Raw genomic sequence first — 25,138 nt, 5'->3', positions numbered from 1 at the left:
ATCATTAGAAGTTGAATGTAAACAGCTATGGACATTAGGACCCAAATCAACAAAACAATTGTGGTGTTTCATTATCACTTTTTGCTGCACCTAGAAAAAAAAGGAGGGTGTGATAAAGCAAAAGTCCCCATAATTGCCACTCAGAATAAATGTAATTGCATGGATTTTGCATCTACAGTGTCTTATCTTATATATTTTTTGCTTTATGGGAACAATTAGGAACTTTAGGCATATACATCTTGCTTTGGTGCTCAAAATATAAAAGATATGCGCTGTCTCATGTGAATCAATAAAGTGAAATATTGTGAACAAAAACAAAAATTACCACCATGTGATTAAATAAACAGAATTTCGTAATATGAAACCAAATTCATCAGAAAATTATTCATCAAAAATATAATATTCATCAATAAATAAAAATTCATAAAACATTTTTTTTTTTATTATATTTTTTTCATCAAAAAAATATACTTATAAAGTGTCCAGGTAATAGAATAAACAAGACGTAAAAATAGGAGTTTTAGGGTGCAAAATTAATTATTTTAAGAAACAATAACAATTTCATCAATTTTATTTAAACAAAGCATGGTTAACAAAGTTCAACTTAAAACCAACACATAAAGGTCGATAGTCAAAATACAAAAGTGGGTAGCCTCTAGTTGTTTTGCCCTAATCATGGCTTCTTCTGGACCTTTTGTAAGACCCTATGTGCAAAATCACCCTAAACAAAGACAGAAACTTCAGGGGACCAACAAGGCCTAACCGGCAAATTAGTGGAGTATTAGTGTGCCAAATAGGGAGTAAATCCCTTCAAAAACAGACCCTGTTTAAATAGAGAAACAAGAGACTTAGGATCAATAGTAGTGTCGCTTCACATATCTACTTCAAATAGTGATATGTGACCTGATCAGGACTAGATCATCCAGATACTTGTTTTCTTCATCTGAGATGAACAATTTCCCCCTTGAGGATCAGAAAGGTAACATCTAGTCTATTCTGATATAAGATCCCTATTACATAGAAGGTCCTATGAGCCTTGCAATCATCTCCTGCAGACACACAAATACTAGTTCTGACAGGAGAAGAGACAGTAGTAATTACAAACAGTGATATGTCTCCTCCCCTAGTTAGTCCCATCCTTCCACAGTTAGAAACACTCCCTAGGGAACACATTTAACCCCTTGATCGCCACTAGTGTTAACCCCTTTCCTACCAGTAACATTTATACAGAAATCAGTGCATTTTTATAGCACTGATTGCTGTATAAATGTCCCAAAAAAGTGTCAAACGTGTCCGATCTGTCCGCCGCAATGTCGCAGTCCTGCCTAAAATCCCAGATCACTGCCATTACTAGTAAAAAAATGAAAAAAAATATAAAAAATGCCATAAATCTATCCCCTATTTTGTAGACGCTATAGCTTTTGCGCAACAAAATACGCTTATTGTGACTTATGTAGAAGAATATATATTGGCCTAAACTGGTGAAGAAATTTGTTCTTTTTCATTTTTGGGGGATATTATATTAGCAAAACGTAAAAAATATTTTTTTTTTTTCAAAATTGTCAGCCTTTTTTTTGTTTTCTATCTCAAAAAAAAAAACTGCAGAGGTGATCAAATACCACCAAAAGAAAGCTCTATTTGTGGGAAAGAAAGGACGTTGTTTGGGTACAACATCTCACGACCGTGCAATTGTCAGTTAAAGCGACGCAGTGCCGTATCGCAAAAAATGGCCTGGTCATTAAGGGGGCAAATCCTTCTGGGGCTGAAGTGGTTAAACTAAATTAAAAATAGGGAAGAATCATCACATAATATGTTTACAAAAAGGTTTATTAAATAATGCACTTACAGCAACTATGATAAACTTAAGCAATAGGGAGGGTAATCCAACCAAGAGATCATCAACAAGTATGGATCATCACATCACAGCTCCCATTTCCCTCCAACATGTTTCACATTAATAGGCTACTTCTGGGAATGAAGGATCCTATTAAGGGAAAACATGTTGGAAGGAGATGGGAGCTGTGATGTGATGATCCATACTTGTTGATGATCTCTTGGTTGGATTATCCTCTCTAGTGCTTAAGTTTATCCTAGTTGCTGTAAGCGCATTATTTTAGCTTTAATAAACCTTTTTTGTAAACGTATTATGCGATGAGTCTTCCCTATGTTTAAATCCCACAATACACTGAGTGGAGAACATCAAGTGAGTCCAGGTGGAGTGTGCAGGGCTGGAAAGCTAATTAGGAGGCTGCTGGATTGATCCATCGAGGAGGCTGGGTTACACACAGGAGGAATCCACATATCTGTTCATCTTATGCGATATATGATCTCTTATAACTTGGAGATTATTGGGCTCTGGTAAGCGGCACATTTAAATATATTTGGAAAAATGGATTGAAAATATTTTTACCCTGGAAGGGATTCACTTGACTTTATAGAAATATTTGAACATAGATTGAAATGAAAACACCAGGACACTTTATATACATATTTTTTGATGACAAAATATAATTTTATAAAAAACATTTTTGTGAATATTATATATTTCTATGAATAATTTTCTGGTGAATTTGGTTTCATATTATAGTATTATTATTATTTAATCACAGGGTGGTAATTTTTGTGTTTGTTCACAATACTTTGCTTTATAGAATCACATGAGACAGCGCATATCTTTTATATTTTGAGCGCCGTATCTTCAACTCCTCATATTAGTAAAAGTGCAGCAGTCTTACCTATATTTAGCGCAAGGTATTTCTATACTATATAATCTTGCTTGTTACATGATTTCTCATTGGTGTTCTACATAACCTTTGTCATAAACATGTATGCAAATGGAAAATGTTTATTTAGTTTTGTATAGAGTCATGAGGGGTTAGCCCTCCAGTTTTTATTGATATCTGTGCCCCTGTTTGGAAGATTCGTCCCTCTGTCTTTGTCCTGTTGAGCATTGCCACTGAGAGAGAAAGTAAAAGAAAATCCACACTTTTAGGGCCCACTCGCACCTGTCCATTTTGGTGCATTGTGGTAAGACAGATTACCATGATAATGATTATCAATAATGCACATTACATGTGTAAACACATTGCGGTGCCATTTATTTTCTTATTTAAAGTGTTTTATTGAAGGTTTTGAGTACAGAATAATGGAACAAGCAATTTCAAAATATAAATGTCCACAACTGCCACACAGGGAGGACAAGTAGATGAGACATTACTGGAATGAAGGATAACTCTGTGTTAACAACAGTACCAGCGACATGTAGAACACTACCTACTTTATACAATGGAACAGAGTAGAGACATTGGAGAAAACGGTAAAGAAAAGAAGAAGGCAACCCCGGATTAGGGCTCAGACTGTAGGTAGAGGATACAGAAAAACAAGAAAGGGGTAAGGAAGATGGTTGAGGACACAATGTATATTAAGGGAAATGCCAAATGGCATGCCACCAAAGTGTCAAGGCTCCAAAATCTTCAATCTTTGCATGCATCATAGTCTGAGTAACCATATCTATGATTGCAAGGAGGCAAAGCACACATGTATTTCAAGCTCTGGCAATTATTTGCTTAAAATATGTGGTGATTCAAAGCTAAAATTTAAATTGAACCTTGGTCAATTCCAGAGGACTTACGTCTAACAAAGTGACCCGAGTATCAAGTTGGATAGCAAGACTGAACAACTGAGAGAGAATTTGAAATATTTCGGACCAGAAAGGCATCACCAGTGGACAGGTCCAACAATATGGAGATGAGCTCCAGAACCTCCACAACCATGAAAGTAGGTTGATGGGTGCCCTTTTTTTTCAATTGCACCTCAAGGCATGTTGTTTTGCATTGGATGTCCTAACATTAACACAGCAAAGCATGGAGATATGAATGCCCCCCTAGAATTTTCACCAGAGCAAGAGGTGAGGGTAAATCATCCAATGCAGGCAAATGTTCTGTTGAAATCGGTCTAAGATGGGAATTTCCTCACTATGGGGAGATTTATTTTTTATTTTTTTCTTATTTCCTGCTGTTTCTCCAGGACAAGAAGTGGAGGGAAATACCCCAGTACACAAATGGCATAAAATTACCTAGTGGAGTTTACATTTTCAAATTCTATCTGCTAAAAAAGTTTGGGCTACAAAATACATTTTAAATAATAAATCCAATGGAACATTGAGAAATAGGAAAAGTAATTATAATCAAAAGGTGGATTTATTTGTGAAATGTAAATAATAAATTCTATTTAAATAGAATTACTAAGGTGAAAAAGACATTGATGTTGTTACCAGCATGAGTATATTTTAACTTCCACAGGCTTGCTATTGAGATGACTGCAATGTTGTGAAAATTATCATATTGACTGTGACGACTGTGGTCATGGCTCTTTCATGCTATGTATTGGAGCAGATTTCTAAAGTAAGGTACTTAGATAAGAACTTATCTATTGCAAATCCAGTTTTTTACATTTTTGTTTTAAATTGTCCTTTTGCTTAACAAAACCTTTGACTAGAGAGACGTCTCTAATTTTGAATAAATAAGATATATTCTTTTAACTCAGCATATTTGGATGCATTTAACATTAAACAATACAGAGTTGAAAGACATATTCTTTGTCTGCAAAAGGATTTGTATTTCTGTTCATCCAGCCCTGAGATATATGCAGACCAGACAGTAGGTTTATTAGCTGACTTTTTTTGCATTCAAGTAATACAGCCTGGTTACCTCCTTGCCATAAGTCTGGGATTGGACAGTGACAGAGCAACAGCACACCATCCCATCCCTCTTCCCATGTTATTCTCTTCTCATGTCAGCACATGCTCACAGCAGATTCAGATTGACCCTTAGGCAGCCCATACATTCAAATTTTTTTTTTTCGTTCAACCAGCAGGTTGAATACAAAAACAGGACGTGATTTCCCCATCCACACATCTTTTTATGTGGATGGGAGAATCACTCCTGCTGAGCTATTGTGTTCTGATGGCTTGGAGACTTCCCCACCATCAGAATACACTGATCAGCACTGCCACTTATAACCAACTTTGCTGATTGTGCAGAAAATTTCAGACAGCCTGGTTGCACAGAAGACGATCGGTAGATTGACTGCTGTACAATCAGCCTACCCATACATGAATTGAAATTTGGCTGGTCCCCGCTGAACTCACTGAATTTCAATCCATGTATGTGCAGCTTTAGTGCCACCCCTCCTTTTACATCTGGCCATACATTAGTAGAATTCCATTCAAAATTTCTTGTTTGTTTTCCTAACCATTAGTGGATAAAATCAATGCTTGTTTTTGTCTGTAGTGACAAAATGGAAAATTTAAAGCAAAATAAAGCAATTGGTAGGAGGGGCCAGGGATAAAAGACCCCATACTTACCAATCGACAAAGCCAGAGTGCCACTAGCTGGATTCCCAAGGGGTGGCAGTGACAGTTGTGTGACATGGGAGCTGAGGGGGAGAAGCTGACCACAGCCACAACCAGAGAACAATCACACGGAAAACATGGCATGGGTGAAAGTATTTGGCCCTAGATGTCTCAGTATGTAAATAGGTGAGTATCAGCTGTAACACAAATACACATGTCAGTAAATGCCAAAAAAATAGTAGTGTAGATATAAAAGTATAATATAATTGTATATGTAATAGCATATATATTCTGTAACATACATATATGTATCAATAATGGCTGAATTGAGAAAGTAGACAAAAATTGTATGATTGTGTTTGTCAAAAGCATGTACAAACCGACCTAAACCAATGATGGAAAGGACATGGAGACCAAGGGTATGTGTGAATAGCAGATAATATCTAGGGAAACAATCCCTAGAAAAAGGGGAAAAAAGGTGTGTGAAAAAATGTGAATAAAAAATTTATATCAAGCACAGAGTGAGTGCTAGAGTGAAGGGGATGTGTGTACCTTTGCAAGATGGATGTCTTGGCAGCAGCAGAGTCCACTATAGTGTGTGGAGTGTGAGCTAGTAAAAGGGAAAATCCCAGCCATGTCCACCTACCAATTTGTAATCCCCTGAGGGTTGTGGTGAGCTCTGCCTCCAACGCCTTCTGAGGATGGCGAGACACCACCAATGGGGGCGCGTGTGGGCAGTCACCTCCTGGCCATCGGTGGTGACATGCTACACCCAAACAGCAGATGCTGCAACATTAACCAATGGGTGCAGAAACATGGCACCAATATGTAGGTGGCCCCACCCGTCCAATGGACAGGGAGGGGACAGCAGGAGATGTGAAACCTCCCTTTATGCATATTGCAGCTCCTATGCCAAAGTACCACCACCACCAAAATGGACAGCATTGGAGACTAGGACAAAAATCATTATCATTGGTCTAGAAAATATGGTAAGCTGAAACATGTATGGTGAGGGGGAGCAGGCAGGGGAAGCCGACCCTGCCAGGAGAAGACAGTGATGGACAGTTATCGCTGGTGGCTATGTGAACAATCAGCTTGGTACATTCAGCCTGCCCATTAATGGAGCGAATCTCAGCTGGTTCCTGCTGAACCAGCCAAGATTAGAACTGTGTATGGCCGGCCTAAATTATTTTCATTTTGGAAATGTAAATGAAGCAAGGCAAATTACATTTTTAAGTTCTTGAATGACAATTGTCAAGTCATCGAATGTACAAATGTTTGTACAAATATTCATACGAACGTTTGAAAATCTACTACTGTATGACCAGTTTCAGTTCTGCTTTACAGGAAGTGCATGTAAAGTCAGATTCAAGTACTTACACTAATTGCTTTTAAAATATTGTTTTGCAATATTTTAAAGCTTAATTAATTTGATTTTTTTTTCTAACTTACTAAAGATACATTTTAATGAAACATTCTTTAACTGTAGGTGACTAGTGGATAGAGTTTGCTATATTTACTCAATGTTTCTGTGTTGAAAAAAATAAGTTTAACTCACTTACAAAAACTTATTTGACAGAAGCTTTCAAATGATGTTAACAATAAAACACAATGACAGTGATTATTGTTAGATTAGCACAGTTAGATTAGCACAATTCTGGATTTATAGAACCACCTTTACGATAAGTCGCATTATTTATTGCATTGATTTCTTTTAAGGGGATTTGTGAATCGGAGGAGAAAGTAATGGCCTTCCAACTGTGGAGGATACCACCTTCATATGGATAAAAGTTAAGGATATAATTTGAAATAAAAACCTTCTGTGGGTGACTATTTTAAATTAACAGACTGAGCGTGATTCAAATAACAAGAACCATCTGGGGCTATTTTTTTCTTGGCAAATTAGTAAAGACTTTAAATGAAACTGAAAAGGTGTTAGGATGACACACTGACCTACCTAGTCAGGGATTAATTTCTGTTGTGATGTTATAGGATTTGTTCTTCTTGACTTGTGGAAGTCCAGTGGCATAAAATAACAAAAATAATGTATTTTTAATCACTGTAATAAGCACTTGCATTCAGCAACTAAAGAAAAAACAATTGTTCTGAGTAATTTGAGAGTATTTTACAATGCCTAAAATTCCAGTAGGTATTATTTTTATGAATATTTTCTGATGAATTCTATTATCTGATATTTTCTGATAGATTCTACCATAAAACATGAATAAATACAGCTGTATTGATGCAACATATTACCCAAATGCCCCAAAACAAAATCATACAAACTCACATAAGCTGTTAATTTTTATGGGAATGACACAGTCCGAAAATGTGAAAATTGCTCTGGACCCTGGAGGTTTAACACATTCTATGTTTTATTCATTTGTTGTTGGGCTGCACATAGATTTACATTTGTATTTCCAGTGCAATGTATGGTAGTTAAATCTTTAGGTACAATGATCACTTTCATTTAAAAAATGAAAACTGGTATGTATAACGTTTTTAAAACCTTTGTGATACTACATAGAATCTGAACAGCCTGATATGAACAGCAGTGGCAGTAGTATTAATAACCACTTAAGGGCCAAAAGATTTGCCCCTTAATGACCAGGCCACTTTTTGCGATATAACAAAAAAAGAGCGTCAATTTTGAAACAAAAGCAATATTTTTAACTTTTTGCTATAGAAAAATATCCCCCCCAAAAAAAAAATCGCAATAAGCGTATATTGATTGGTTTATGTAAAAGTTATAGCATCTACAAAACAGGGGATAGATTTATGGCATTTTTATTATAATAATTTTTAGTTTTTACTAGTAATGACGGCAATCTGCAATTTTTAGTAGGACTGTGACATTACGGAGGACAGATCGGATTCTTTTGACACTTTTTTGGGAACATTGACATTTATACAGGGAGGTGTTTCTAACTGTGGGGGCAGTGTACTGACTGGAGGAGGAGAGAGATTGCTGTTCCTGATCACTAGGAACAGCTGTTCTCTCTCTACTCCTCTGTCAGAATGGGGATCTGTCTGTTTGCATTGACAGATTCCCATTTACATTGACAGATCTGTCTATCTGAGAAACGTTTGTGGGTGGCCGGCGGTCATTGCAGCCGTTGGCTACAGCATCGGCTCCGGCCTTGCACCACAGGTGTGCATGCCCCCTATAGCTTCTTAAAGCGGCTGACGTACAATGAAGGCAATTTGCGCAGCCGTGCCAAACTGCCGAAGTACAACTGCAGTGGGTGGTCGGCAAATAATAAAAATCATCACCATTGCCAGCGCTCTCAAAAACTCCTCAAAAATCCATTGCAGTGTATTGGTTTTTGCTTAACTAGACTTTTTAAAGCAGTGCAATCTTCTTCAGTGTTGAGCAGTACTTGTTCCAGGTTCCAGACTTTAAAAGAAGTCAGTGGGATTGATTTACAGAAGTAGTAGAGACTGTTCCCTTTGTAAAATTAATCTTCACTTAGATTTTTAAATAAGGCAAAACTGTACAAAACTGTACTAAGAAGGAACTAAACACTGGGAGCTGTGTTTAACAAAACAGGCAGAAGGCATAGGAAAGGTAGTTAGTATTGGCTATGGTTTCTCTGCAGCTGATCTTTTCCCCATAACGATTTACCATACCTTGTTCTACACTGGTGCATCTTACTAGAGGTTTTGCTTTTCTCACATCAGAGCTTCCAGCAGGGAGAACAGTGATCAGTACAGTAGATCACCACCATTTTACCCCAAATCTCTTAAGACTTGCATTCAAAAGCCACGGTGCCTCAAAATTCTTATATGCATAGAAACCATCAGATTCCAGGTTTTTTTGTCAAGGCTTTATTGAACAAGCTAAATTGTATGGCTGCACCAGATTTTGCACTCTCCAGTTTTAGTAAATCACCCCCAGTGCCACCTTATCCACTAGGCTAAGTGAACAGCAGTAGACCTTTAGTAAATCTCTTCAACTAGATTTTCCTGTAGTATAACATGTGCACTATACCCATAGACGTGAGCAGGGGGTGTGCTGGATGTGCCTGGGCACACCCTAATTCAGGGAGGGGTGCTTGGATTAACTGCCATTTCTGTGACTAGCTCTGTCACCGGGTTAGTAAGGTCTGCCTTTGACTTTCTCCACCGGCTGCAGTATTCCTCTAGTGCCCCAAACACAACACGCTGAGGCTTGCAGCCGGCCCGGACTCTCAGCTGGGCAATATCTCCCCGATGGACGGGGTGGGGTGTGGTCAAACTTTTCTTCTTCTTCTCTTCTTCACACTCACATGTGGCTGCTCTGGCTAATTGAGCAGCTGAAATTGGGAAGGAGGTGGAGCAGAGATGGAAGCTTGGGAGTTCTCTACTTCCAGTAATGGGGTAAGTGGCTAAAGGGTAGAGGTCCAGGGCTGGCGCTGCCAATAGGCAAGGTTCACTTCAGTAGGGGGCACCATGCTAGCTACATGTGGCGGTGAGGGGTGAGCAGTGAGGTGTTTCATTTGTGCTGCCACTTCCAAGATGACTGCGCCGCCTTCTTCTGCTCAGGTATATAAGGCGGCGATGCTGCAGTGCAAACTGAGTTCCCTGCACTGCTAGGTCCAGTAGTGGCTGCAGAGTATCACTGCTAGAGAGAGTGTGTGGGGGGGGGGGGGCATGTGCAGGAGACAGTGAACCTGTAGAACAGCCTGCCATGGTGTCCTGTCCTCTCCCGTGTGATTCCTCTTTTCCCTGCCACCGCTTTCATCCAGCAGGTAGAAGACAGAATGTCCGCAGAAGGCATGAGCTTTCCATTTTTTCAAGTTAAAATGCCTGTGCTTTGTTGTTAGGGTCAGTCCTAGCAACAAATCGTCTGTCGGTTAAATGGAAATTTGAACATTTCCTGCCCTCTGCTCGGACATGCCGCATCCTCTGTCTTCTACCTGCTGTATGAAGTAAAGGGGGAGGGGGGGTTAGCTGTGGAGGAGACTGGTATACAGGGACGGAGGCTGTGGAGGAGTCTGGTATACAGGGGGGGGGCTGTGGAGTTGAGTGGTATACAGGGATGGGGGCAACTGTGGAGGAGATTGGTATACAGGGAGGGGGGCTGTGGAGGAGACAGGTGCAAGGAAGGGGGGCTGAGGACACTGATGTAAAGGGGGAAGGTCTGTGAAGTAAGAAGAGGGGCTGTGATGTGAAGGGGGAAAGAGGGCATTGATGTAAAGAGGTCTGTGATGTAAAACAGGCACTGTATTTTAAAGCGGTGCTGTATTTCCACTAATTGTCTTCAGGCCGGTTCCAGGGGCGCAGGTGGCTGAAGAAATATGTGGAGAGGCAACATAAAAAAAAAAACTCCTCCCCCGGCACCTCCACCATATCATATACATGGGCAGGGCAAGGAGTGGGGGGAGGGGTGGGAGTTAAAATTAGGTTTTCGCCTAGGGTGCCAAAAATCCTTGCACGAGCCCTGTAGAGTTCTACCTTCACCACTGCAGGAATTCCCTCTATGCTCTATCTGTTCTGCTTTAAAGCCCCGTACACACGAGAGGACTTATGTCCGACAGACTTCCAAAGGAGTTCCGCCGGAGTTCCGCCGGAGTTCCGCCGGAGTTCTGACAGACTTTTCGGCCGAACGGACTTGGCCACACACGATCACACTAAACTCCGACGGATTCGAACGTGATGACGTACGACCCGACTCGAATAAGGAAGTTCATAGCCAGTAGCCAATAGCTGCCCTAGCGTCGGTTTTAGTCCGTCGGAGTAGCATACACACGAGCGGATTTTTCGAAGGGGACCGGGTCCGGCGGAGTTCCGTCGGGAAAATTTGAAGCATGCTTCATTTCTAAAGTCCGTCAGACTTTTGCGAAGCTAAAGTCCGTTGCAGCCCACACACGATCGGATAGTCTGACGGACTCGGTCTGACGGACTTTGGATGTTGAAAAGTCCGCTCGTGTGTACGGGGCTTAAGACTTACACGGCACATAAAGAACTGGAGAACTTCTCCCAGCTATCACACTACATACTGCCCACTGACTGGCTGTCCTTACTGCACACTTCTCCCTGATTGGCTGTCCACGCTGAACACTGCTCACTGACTGGCTGTCCTCACTGTATTTTTGATAAGTTAAAAAAGAAAGTGTCTATTAAAAAAATCACTCACGCATGTGTGTTTGAGCTTAGAGGTGCACACCCTAATGCAATAGGCTGGGCACACCTATGACTATACCTATTACAGTAAATTCTGGAAAGTTTATAAAAATGGTACTCACGTGGAGGAATGTACGTTTTCCTATGAACATTTGGAAGCTAAATTATTTTCAGATCAGTAGTAGAAAGTAAAAAAATAAATAAACTGCCTGACTTACAAATATATTGGTTCACTGAGCTGGTGTGAAACTTCAAATCACTTGCCTGATATGTACTTTGCCAGGCACAAATTTTAGATTGCTCTCACATGCTAATCTTCTCTGGTGAAAAAAGAGTATATGTCAAAATGATGTTGACTGTCTGAACAATCTGTAAGACAATCATTTATGAAGAGTGAAAGAGGAAAAGGCAAGTCCACAAAAAAAAACCCTATCATCACAATTATCCACCAAGACCACTACCACCGCCACCATCATCAACATCAGTAAGTGGTACTCATTTTTGGTACTCAAATTATATAAAATAACATGTTTCAGCATTCACCTCTTCTTATGAAAACTTTTCATTTATTCATGTTATCCAAGCCCTGTCAGCTTAGATGCCCACATTTTTCTTTTGCAGGCTTGCTATATACGGTCTGAAAAATAATATGATAGTTGAATATATTAGGATAAACCATCTGAATTTTACAGCATACAGTCATTTGTCTTTGTATACACCTACATACTAACTTTTGTTTTTTTTTAACAGGGAAGCTGTTGATACAAAGGTATGAACTCAGTGATGCAGTGGAGCAGCTAGAGAAAGTGATAAGGCCATTTGCTATGGGCATTTGTAGCCCTAGTTTGAAACAACTCAGTCATACAAGTGTTACCTGTTTATTATATTTGAGATTTAATATCTCTTAGATATGATGTGGGTTAAATGAGAGTTATTTGACCATAAGTGAATGCTTTAACACAATAACAAATTTTTATTGGTGAGTAGTAGTAAGTCTACACTAATACACAGCAATCTATCTATAGCCTGTTATATATGTACAGACAGCTATAATAACCCTTCACCAACAACATTATTTCATATAAACTAATCGTTGTTTCTTATTTTAAAAAATAAATAAATAAATAAATTCCCTTTGCCATCTTTGAAGTCGGCCAAGATAGATCACCATGCCCATCATAAAGAACAGTAACCCACACCCACACGCTGCAATATGAGGAGACCTTTTATTGCCATTTCCACTCAGGTCCTAGTGGTGACTAACCTGAAATGCCCATTATGTAAAAGTTCATTCAACCTTTTTCCTGTCTTCGCCATATCATTACAAATTTTAATTATATGGGTATGCTTCCTTGCAAGCAGATTGTGAAGGTTTACTCACAGGATATCAATTTTGAAATCAAAATGGGCTATGTATGGTATAGGATCTGGGACATCAGGGGTACTCTCAATGACATAGTCTTCTGTTAACACTGGTATGGGGGTTACTACAGTTTCCCCAATAATAGTGTACTCATGTGGAATGAAGCAAAAATTTGTATAGGGTATTGGACACGACTGACCCCCATAGAGGAATTTGATTTCATACAAACTAATCCTTGTTTCTTATTCTAAAAATACATATATATATATATATATATATATATATATATATACATACAAATATTCCCAGTTGCTAATGGAGATTACTCATAAACTCCTCATAAGGCAACACAAGTATACAGCTAAATCTGTATACTCTCTCTGTATACTCTCAACAAATGTGCCTAAGACAACCGCCAAATTACACATTTGGCATCCTCTTGTCTTATATATAAGGTCTGCCTACAGCATATAACTATTCCATCTAGGTTATCAACTATGCCTGCTGACACAAAAAACTAGATGAAATCAATGTGTAATCACTTGGGCAGTTGGCCAACAGCAGTACCCCTGGACAAAAAGCATCATTGCCAAACTCATTTATTTGTCTTTTCTGTCCACTATTTTCTGTCTACATCGTTTAGACTAGTGCTGCTTTGCATACATTGAAAGATATGAAAATATATTTGTAAGGTTAAATAAGATCTTAGAGGTGTTTTACATAATGATTGCTAAAATGAAGGGCCATTATAATGTTTGCACATAGCCAAATACAAACACGGAATAAATCCATTATATATTGTAAATTTGTCTATAATATAGTGTGTTGTATAAATACCACTTGGCATAAATAATTCATTATTTAAAGTGAGTTTAAAGGTAAAAGTTTTTTTTTTTTTTATCTTATTGCAATCTATGCATTAAGAGTAAAATCCTTCTGTGGGCAGCAACCCCCCTAATACTTACCTGAGGTCCCTCTAGATCCAATGATATTGCAAGAGTGTCTCGGCTTCTCCTTCATTTAAGCAGACTCTTTCTCCTGCGCCAGGGGCATCCGCCTCTATGCAGTGGCGATGGCCTCTGCTGTCAAAGTCTAGAGGAAAGCCTCAGGGTATTCTGCAGGCATAAAAGAAGGGGGGCGGAAACCTGCAAAACAGAATTCTAAAGCCTCATTATAAGGGGCATCCCTGCTTGCCAGGGTGGGGGGGGGGGGGGGGGGAGACTTCTGCAGTTCTTGGAAGTCTGGCAAGAGGAAATTCAGGACAGATGGGTCATCTCCATGGTAAATCTAGGGTGCAAACTGGGAGTTTCACTGTCTTTTGAGGTACAACATTCCTAAAGATCCAGGGAAAAGGCAATCTCTGTTTCTGGCACTAGACCATTTACTGGCTCAGGGGGGATGATCATACAAATTCCCACAGAAGAGCAAGGGTTGGGGTTTTGTTCAAACCTCTTTACGTTACCAAAACCGAATGGAGATGTCAGACCCATTCTAGATCTAGAGAATGTAAATCAGTTCCTGAAAATCCACTCTTTTACACGGAGTCGATCAGGTCAGTCGTTTCTATCCTACAAGGAGGAGAACTTCTGGTGTCTATCGACATCATGGATACATATCTGCATGTCCCTATATTTCCCACTCACCAAAGGTTTCTGCTGTTCGAGGTAGAACAGCATAATTTTCAGTTTGTCTTGCCCTTTGGGCTAGCTGTAGCACCCTGGGTGTTTGCAAAAGTTCTGGCTCCACCTCTAGCCAGGTTAAGGGCACAGGGCATAACAGTCTTGGCGTACCTAGATGATCTATTGCTAATAGACCAGTTGGTGGCCTGTTTGGAGCAAAGCATGTGCATTACAACCAAATACCTGGAAAATCTGGGTTGGATTCTCAACCTTGAGAAATCTTCCTTAAAATTTCTAAAAAGGCTGGAGTACTTGGGTCTGATCATAGACACAGCCCAGGAAAAGGTGATCTTGCCTCAGGCAAAGATCAATGTCATAAGAGAGCTGGTGCAGATGGTGAGGTCGAAAGGAGAACCCTCCATTCGCTGTTGAAGGAGGTTGTTAGGAAAGATGGTGGCTTCATTCAAAGCGGTTCCCTATGCCCAGTTCCATTCGAGACCGTTGCAAAGCAGTATCCTGTCTGCTTGGAACAAAATGGTTCAAGCTTTAGACTTGTCAATGCAGCTGTCCCCAAAGGTATCCCAAAGCCTCAATTGGTGGTTGGTAACCCAGAATCTGCTGAAAGGAAAATCCTTCAGACCAGTTATCTAGAAGGTGGTAACGACAGATGCCAGCCTTTCAGGCTGGGGAGCAGTGCTAGAAACTATCCAGGAACAGTGGTCAAGAACTGAAAGGTCCTTGCCCATCAACATCCTAGAGTTTCGGGCAGCAGGTCTGGCCCTGAAGGCCTGGACATTCAGGTTACGGGGTTGTCCTGTCAGGATCCAATCCGACAATGCCACAGCTGTGGCTTACATAAATCACTAAGGGGGCACCCAAGTGTTGCAGCACAGAGGGAGGGGAACCATATCCTAACTTGGGCAGAAAGGAATGTTCCATGCCTATCAGCTGTTTTCATTCCGGGAGTAAAAAATTGTCAGGTGGACTTCTTGAGCCGCCAGCAGTTGCTCCCGGGGGAATGGTCCCTTCACCCTGACATTTTTTGGGCTGTTTGCCAAAAATGGGGGACTCCGGAAGTAGATCTTCTGGTGTCCAGATTCATCATGCACTTGGTCAACTTTGTGCCCAGGACAAGGGATCCACTGGCAGGTGGAACAGATGCGTTGGTGACCCCGTGGGATCAGTTCTCACTGATTTATGTGAAGGGGAGAAAACACTGCGCTACCTTACAAATGTAGGTGAAAAACCTAAAAATTTAGGTAATGAATGAAAACACAATCTGTGAGTGAACACAGCCAAGCTGATAGCACACAAACAAACCAAGTTTAAAAGTACAATGTATCAAAAAGTGCAGCGCTAAAGTACACCTATGTATGAAAATTATGTGAAAACAAAAAATATATATAAAATATATAAGAAAACAATCCAAATACATAAACAACAGTGACCAGAGTCCCAAAATAAATGCCCACTAAAATTGAACTCTTGAAATTTGAATTTTCAAACAGCCAAAGGCCACAGAAATTCTTGCAACCGATTACTGGATAATCACTGAAGGTGGATACTCTTACCGGATAGGTTGGACACATCCACCATATAGTAATGTGTCATCATTAAACAGATGATATATCTCCTCCGGGTTAATCATCCCAATCCTCGGTCCTCCGCAATCCCCAATTCAGAAGGGTGGATCGACTCTCTGAGACTCGGACACCTATAGAGCTTGGAAAGAAACAACTATTGTTGACATTGATGGACTTTTTAGGCATAGACACAATATTTAAAAAATAAAAAAATAAAAAATTCAAACAATATTTATTTATAAAAACAACAAAACATCCATTATTATATCTCAGAGCATGACGATTACACTGTCTGATACATCACAGTTAAACAAATGATCCATACATTCCCATTTTGTTAAAGTATATAATATAGGGATAAAATACAATAGAATCACAGAAGTCCTTTGCAGAAACAGTGTATCATAGGTGGTTCAGCTCGGAGGTGCTCTACATGTTATGTGTTCTATGAAATGCTTCATCAGGAGCTTATGACGTTTTTATTCCTCATAGCTAAACAAGGATCGTCTATATAAAGATGAGGGTGGTAGTGTAAACCTTGAGAGGCATACAGGTAGGGGACAGGAGACTCTAAAGATGGAGTATTATTGGATTTTTTATTATTACTCCCTCTTACCTGTATGCCTCTCAAGGTTTACACTACCACCCTCATCTTTATATAGATGATCCTCGTTTTGCTATGAGGAATAAAAACATCATAAGCTCCTGATGAAGCGTTTAATAGAACACGTAACATGTAGAGCACCTCCGAGCTGAACCACCTATGATACACTGTTTCTGCAAAGGACTTCTGTGATTCTATTGTATTTTATCCCTATATTATATACTTTAACAAAATGGGAATGTATGGATCATTTGTTTAACTATGATGTATCAGACAGTGTAATCGTCATGCTCTGAGATATAATAATGGATGTTTTGTTGTTTTTAGAAATAAATATTGTTTGAATTTATATTTCTTAAAAAAAAAAATTGTGTCTATGCCTAAAAAGTCCATCAATGTCAACAATAGTTGTTTCTTTCCATAGTAAATTCAAATATCGGGACATGGCATGTCTATTATGTAGTGTATCCACAGCACCACTCTGTGGTTGATACACCTTTAAACTTTTAAACCTTTAATCAACCTATAGAGCTTTATCTGGAAGAGCTCCACAGAAGTTCACCATAGAGTAAAGTCCAAAACCAAAAGAGGCTGCAGAGGGGGGTGGTGTTTGTTTAAGCTTGCTGAGGGGTGATGGCAAGAGATTGAAAAAAACATTTCACTGATTTATGCATTTCTCTCTATTCAGTTGCTGCTACAACTTCTTTGCAGGATCAAGCTGAAAAGAAAGCCCGTAATTCTGGTAGCCCCAGCATGGCCCAGAAGGTCCTGGTATGCAGAAATTGTAAAGATGGCGGTGGAGGATCCATGGTCCCATTCACTACGGCCAGACCTACTCTCGCAAGGGCCAATATTCCATCCTACTTTACAAACTCTAAATTTAACGGCTTGGCTATTGAAACCCACATTCTAAAGAAACATGGGATTATTGGGTCAGTGATCTCTACTTTGATTAATGCAAGGAAGCCAGCTTCCAGAACCATTTATTATAGAGTCTGGAGGGCTTATGTTTCCTAGTGTGAATCCAAGGGTTGGCCACCTCGGAAGAACATCTACAAGTAGGGGTAGAGATGAGGGTGGCCTTGAGTACTATTAAGGACCAAGTCTCAGCTTTACTGGTCTTATTTCAAAGACCGCTTGTTTCGCATTCTTTATTCCAGGTTTTTTTTTGCAAGATGTGATGCGGCTTAATCCGCCAGTCAGATCACCTTTGAACCCTTGGGACTTGAACTTAGTTTTCTCAGTGTTACAAAAACAGCCATTTGAACCGATACAGCATACTCCCTTAGTCCTTCTGACAAGGAAGTTAGTGTTCTTGGTTGCTATAGCCTCAGAAAGGAGGGTTTCGGATTCGGCTGCTGTTTCTTGTAAAGAGCCATATTTGATTATTCATGAGGACAGTGTTGTGTTGTGTCCTCGTACAAGTTTTCTGCCTAAAGTGGTTTCAGGTTTTCACCTGAACCAAGATATTGTCTTGTCATTGTTTGTTCCAAAAACATGTTCTAGGGAAGAGAAGTCACTATATTTTCTTGATGTGGTGAGAACGGTCAAAGTCTATTTAAATGCGACTGCTCAGATCCGGACGACTGATGTCTTATTTGTGCTGCCAGAAGGTCCTAGGAAGGGACACTCAGCGTCAAAATCCACTGTCGCTAAGTGGATTCGGCAAGTTATAATTCAGGCTTATGGTTTAAAAGATTGCACCTTTTCAAGTCAAAGCACACTCTACCAGAGCAGTTAGTGCTTCTTGGGCAGTGCATCACAAGGCCTCACATGGCTCAGTCCTGTAAGGCCGCAACTTGGTCTTCAGTAGGAATGGGCCAAATACCCCCCCCCCCCCCGGTTTGGTTCGCACCAGAACATACCGAACAGGCAAAAAATTTGTCAGAACACATGGACACCATTAAAGTCTATGGAACACAAACATGAATAATCAAAAGTGCTCATTTAAAGGCTTATATGCAAGTTATTGTCATAAAAAATGTTGGGGGACTGTGGTCCTGCCCCAGGGGATATGTATCAATGCATTTTTTTTTAAAACAGTCGTTTTTCTTTTTTCCCTTTAGGTCTGGTATTGATTTTAAGGGGAACCCTGTCCCAAAATTAAAAAATAAATGGCGTAGAGATTCCCCCAAAATCCATACCAGACCTTTATCCAAGCACGTAACCTGGCAGAACGCAGGAAAAGGGGGGGACGAGAGCGCCCCCCAAATCATACTGGGCCACATGCCCTCAACATGGGGAGGGTGCTTTGGGGTAGCCCCCCCAAAACACCTTGTCCCTATGTTGATGGGGACAAGGGCCTCATCCCCACAATCCTTGCCCAGTGATTGCGAAGTCTGTGGGTGGGGGGCTTATTGGAATCTGGAAGCCCCCATTAACAAGGGGACCCCCAGATCTCGGCCTCCCTCCCTGTGTGAAATGGTAACAGGGTACAAATGTACCCCTATAATTTCACAAAAGAAGTCAAAATGTAAAAAAAAAAAAAACAAGACACAGCTTGGGACAAGTCATTTATTAAAAAATAAAAAAAGCCCATTCATCTTCTTATATCGCTCTGCAGGCGGACCGAAAAAGAAGAAAAAAAATCTGCCACCGATCCGCCATGTGGGGTTCCTGCCATGTGGTGCTTCATCAAGGGCAGGGTCCCCTGGTGATATACCCGGGTGACCCCCCCTCTGACGCATGGCGTCAGAGGGGGCGGGGTAACCCGTTTACGTACCTGGGCTGCTATCTGCCCACTGAGCTTGAGAAGTTTTAGAAGTTAATCACGTTTGCATCCTCATTGACTCCAGACTCAGAGAAAGACTCTCTTTTAAGGAGCGCTTGCGGAAGCCTCCTGTATGTCTTTGCAGTCTCACCCGTGCCCCCTCACCTCCCATGCCTCCTGGTACCGAGTCGGACAGTGAAGGTGAACCCATGCACTTTGGTTTCACGTGTCTCTCTGTGGATGAGAGAATCTTTAGGAGGAGGGAGAGATTGTGCCTTTATTGTGGCCAGGCAGGTCACTTTTTGAAAGCTTGTCCTACCCGTCCTGTCACAGACACACCATAGGTGGCATAGTTTCATCCCCATTTATCCAGAAGCATAAGCCAGTGGTTTCGGTCACCTTTTCTTGGGCTGAGTCGTCAGGTGAGATACAGGCTCTAATCGACTCTGGGGCTGCAGACCTGTTCATTGATGCTGCTTTTCTATCAAAGCACTCGATTCCGCTGAAGCTGCGTGACACTCCACTTGCCATTAAGGCTCTTGACGGGAGACCTCTACAGCCTGCCCATGTAACTCATGAGATGGTTCCGTTGTCCATATCCATAGGGGCTCTTCACCATGAGATAATCCAATTCCAAGTTTCCTCTGGTTATTGGTTATCTTTTGTTACAGAGGCACAGCCCCACTTTTGATTGGCTCTGTGCTGAGGTTCTCTCCTGGTCACTGCAATGCAGTGAGACATGCTTCCAGAAGGCAGCCAAGGTCTTGTGCACCTCTTCTCTCTCCACCCTGACGGAAGCGTACCGTGATTTTAGCAATGTCTTTGACAAAAGTCAAGCCTGTAGTTTGCCTCCACACCGACCATATGATTGCGCAATTGACCTTCAACCTGGTGCCATACCCCCTTGTGGCTGGGTTTACCCTTTGTTGGTCTTGGAGGATAAGGCCTTGGAGGAGAATGTTGCAAACGCACTTTCTTGAGGTTTCATTCGCAAATTCTCCTCTCCTGCTGGTGCTGGTTTCTTCTTTGTGAAGAAGAGTGGTGAACTGAGACCTTGTATTGATTATAGGTGTTTCAATCGTTTCATGATTAAGAATGCCTATCTGATTCCATTGATTACAGAGCTATTTGACCGCCTTAAGGGAGCAACGGTTTTCATGAAGCTTGATTTGAGAGGGGTACAAACTCGTGAGGATTAAGGAGGGCAAGGTGTGAACCAGAACAGGTCATTATAAGTACCTTGTAATGGCCTATGTAACGCTCCAGCAGTTTTCCAGGAATTTATTAACGATCTCCTCCGAGATTTGTTGCAGGTATGTGCGGTGGTTTATCTCAATGATATCCTCATATTTTCCAAGTCCCTAATGAGCCACCACACAGTTGTCTGTCGTGTGCTTCAGAAACTAAGAAAGAAAAATCTCTATTGTAAACTGGAGAAGTGCGAGTTCCATCGTGAACAGGTTAAATTTCTGGGTGTCATGTCGGTTCCACTGCTGGTTTTTTAATACGACCCAGAGAAACTTCCGGCAGTTCTACAGTGGCCCCCGATCCGAAATTTATTCGTAACTTCTCGTCTCTGGTCAAGCCCCTCACTGATATGACCAGAAAGGATGATAAGCCACAGAGTTGATCTCTAGAGTCCATTAAGGCCTTTGAGAGTCTCAAGGCTGCCTTTGTTTCTGCTCCTGTGTTGGCACATCCTGATACTATGTTAACTTTTATCCTTGAGGTTGATGCTTCTGAGACTGGTGTTGGCGCCCTTCTGTCTCAATGTCCTACCTCTGAGAGTGCTATGCATCCTTGTGGCTACTTTTCCAAGAATTCCGAACGTTTGGGCCGTTCGCGTCAAAATTCGAGTGGCGCGCGCGGACCACAATGCACTGCGGTGGCGCAGTGCATTGCTGGCTCATGATTGGCCAAGCATGCACTGTGACCCCGTTATGTTATGACGCCGGTTCCTCCCTCCCCTCTCTGTACCGATCGGTACAGCGGAGGGGAAAGAGATCGGTGTCAGCAGCGATGTGGGCTGCATCTGCAGTGCCCACATCGCTGCTCACCGAATTTAACCCCTCAATTCCCTGCCAATACTCTGCAATACCAGTGCATACTCTGCGGTACCCTGCCATTACTCTGCAGTACCCCGCCATTACTCTGCAGTACCCCGCCATTACTCTGCAGTACCCCGCCATTACTCTGCAGTGCAGTACCCTGCCATTACTCTGCAGTACCCTGCCATTACTCTGCAGTACCCCCCATTACTCTGCAGTACCCTGCCATTACTCTGAAGTACCCCCCATTACTCTGCAGTACCCCCCAATACTCTGCAGTACCCCCCAATACTCTGCAGTACCCGCCATTACTCTGCAGTACCCCGCCATTACTCTGCAGTGCAGTACCCTGCCATTACTCTGCAGTACCCTGCCATTACTCTGCAGTACCCCCCATTACTCTGCAGTAACCCCCATTACTCTGCAGTACCCTGCCATTACTCTGGAGTACCCCCCAATACTCTGCAGTACCCTGCTATTACTCTGTAGTACCCCCCAATACTCTGCAGTACCCTGCTATTACTCTGTAGTACCCCGCCAATACCCCGCCAATACTCTGCAATACCCTGCCATAAATTGCCATACCCAGCCATACTCGGAGATACCCAGCCATACTCGGTGATACCCTGAAATACCCAGCCATAGACGCCCCCCACCCCTCACCGCCCTCCGGTGCTTCTACCAACTCGCCAGTACGATCAAAGCCAGAATCTTTTTTTTTATTTTTTATTTCAGGCTTCCCAGCCTAGAGGTGAGATGTGGGGTCATATTGACCCCCAGATTTCACTGTAAAGAGGACCTGTCACCCCATATTCCTATTACAAGGGATGTTTACATTCCTTGTAATAGGAATAAAAGTGATCAAAAATATATTTTTGGGGAAAAAAATGTCAAACTAAAATAAATAAAGTAAAATGAACAATAAAAAAAAATTTTTTTTTTTAAAGCGCCCATGTCCCCATGTGCTCGCATGCAGAAGCGAACGCATGCGTAAGCCCCGCCCACATATGAAAACGGTGTTCAAACCACACATGTGAGGTATCGCCGAGAATGTTAGAGCGAGAGCAATAATTCTAGTCCTAGACCTCCTCTGCAACTCAAAACATGTAACCAGTAAAAAAAAATTTAAAGTGTCGCCTATGGGGATTTTTTAAGTAGCGACGTTTGGCGCCATTCCACGGGCATGTGCAATTTTGAAGAGTGACATGTTTGATATCTATTTACTCAGCATAACTTCATCTTTCACTTTATGCAAACATTGGGCTAACTTTACTGTTTTTTTTGTTTGTTTTTTAAGCACAAAACTGTTTTTTCCCCCAAAAAAACGCGTTTGAAAAATTGCTGTGCAAATACCGTGTGAGATAAAAATTTGCAACGACCACCATTGTATTCTCCAGGGTCTTTGCTAAAAAAAAAATATATATATAATGTTTTGAGGTTCTCTGTAATTTTCTAGCAAATAAATGATGATTTTTACATGTAGGAGAGAAATGTCAGAATTGGCCTGGGTGCTCCAGAACGCCTGATGGCGCTCCCTGCATGTTGGGCCTCTGTATGTGGCCACGCTGTGTAAAAGTCTCACACATGTGGTATCGCCGTACTCGGGAGTAATAGCAGAATGTGTTTTGGGGTGTAATTTGTGGTATGCATATGCTGTGTGTGTGAAATAACCTGATAATATGACAATTTTGTGGAAAAAAAAAAAAAAAAAAGGAAATAGGCCGTCAGTACTTCAGGTGTGATCAATTTTCAGATATTGGCACCATAGCTTGTGGACTCTATAACTTTCACAAAGACCAAATAATATCCACCAATTTGTACTTATTTTTACCAAAGATATGTAGTAGTATGAATTTTGGCCAAAATTTATGAAGAAAAAATTACTAATCTGCTAAATTTTATAACAGAAACTAAGAAAAATGCATTTTTTCACAGAATTTTCGGTCTTTTTTCTTTTATAGCACAAAAAATAAAAAACTGAGAGGTGATTAAATACCACCAAAAGAAAGCTCTATTTGTGTGAAAAAAAGGACAAACATTTCCTATAGGTCCAGTGTTGCATGACTGAGTAATTGTCATTCAAAATGTGAGGGCACCGAAAGCTGAAAATTGGTCTGGTTATTAAGGGTGTTTAAGTGCCCAGTGGTCAAGTGGTTAATAATAGAGCTTGCAGTCAGTAGTGTTAGGAGATAGTGCGTGCTGTCTGCGTGCTCTGTACCCAGTACATACCGCTATAATATAGGGCAGGCCCCTACTTTCAAACATCCAACTTACAAACATCTCCTACTTGCAAACGCAAGGAGACAGCAGCAAGTGAGATGAAAAAAGATGGACGACAAAACAAATTATACAGGGGTGATAACCCTTCCCTATGTTTTCCAAAAAGCTTAAAAATAGTTTTTTTGACTGGAGCTACACTTTAAAAATGTACCGGTTGAAAATTACAAACAGATTCAACTTAACACAACAAACCTACACAGTCCCTGTCTTGTTTGCACCGCCTGTATACTGCTGTTCTGAGTATATAGGGCCTGGGGGCCACACGCATTTCCTTTTTTTAATATGGGTACGCGGTTCCCCTTAATATGCGTACAAGACCCAAATAGGCTGGTAATGGGCAGGGAGGGCTACCCATGCCATTTTTCTCAATGATTTTCAACCATATTACAGGAACCAGATATAACATTAAAACCGCAAGCAGTTTTAAATGGTGTTATTTCCGTTTAATGTCATTTTGTGCAGGGACTGTTCTAAACACGGGAAACACGTGGCACTTCACAGGCATACTACAGACACCCCCCAGGCACCATATTTAAAGGAATATTTCACCTTTTTTTTTCACTTTAATCGTCATTAAAATCAGTGCTCCCGCCAAAACGGCAGTTTTTAAAACTTTTTTTTGCAGTGACCCATGTCCCCTGAGGCAGGAGGCAGGTCCCCAAACCCTTTTTAGGACACTATCTTGCATATTAGCCGTTAAAATTAGCACTTTCCATTTCGAACGTTCGAGTCCCATAGACTTCAATGGGGTTCGAACGTTCGTAACGAACGCGGGGGTCGTTCGCAAGTTCTGGTGCGAACCGAACCGGGGGGTGTTCGGCTCATCCCTATCTGAGGCTAAATGCCTCTCTCTCAGAAGGGCACGATGGGCTCTTTTCTTGCCAAGTTTCAATTACATTGTTTCATTCTTACCCGGTACTAAGAATGTATGGGCTGACACCTTGTCACAACAATTTTCCTCCACTTTCAAGTTGGAGTCAGTTCCGGTTCCAGTGATTCCTCTTGACCGTATTCTGGCTACGGTTCGCGTCAGTCCCACTTCTCCTGGGTGACAAAATTCTTCCATGCTCCTCCTGAGAAACCTTTGTCTCAGAGAGTCTCCGTACTGCCATGCTCCAGATTCTCCCAAGGCAGCTGGCCACCCTGGGAAGAATCAACTCATTTGGGCCATTTTCCAATTTTGGCGGCCTAGTCTACATGCTGATGTAACTGCCTTCGTAGCTGCCTGTTCCGTGTGTAATTAGAGTAATGCCCTGTATACACGGGACATTCCGACGTCAAAATCCGTCAGATTTTTTCAGACGGATTTTGGCCCAAACTTGTCTTGCATACAGACGGTTACACAAAGTTGTTGGAAAATCTAATCATTCAGAACGCAGTGACGTAAACCACGTATGACGGGACTATAAAGGGGGCAGTAGCCAATAGCTTTTGTCTCGTAATTTATTCTGCGCATGCATGGCACTTTGTCCG

This window comes from Lithobates pipiens, unplaced genomic scaffold (genome assembly GCF_037356315.1).
Source record: "Lithobates pipiens isolate NorthernLeopardFrog02 unplaced genomic scaffold, aLitPip1_a1.2 Scaffold_16, whole genome shotgun sequence".
NCBI lineage: Eukaryota > Metazoa > Chordata > Amphibia > Anura > Ranidae > Lithobates > Lithobates pipiens.
Note: the sequence above shows the minus strand (reverse complement) of the source record.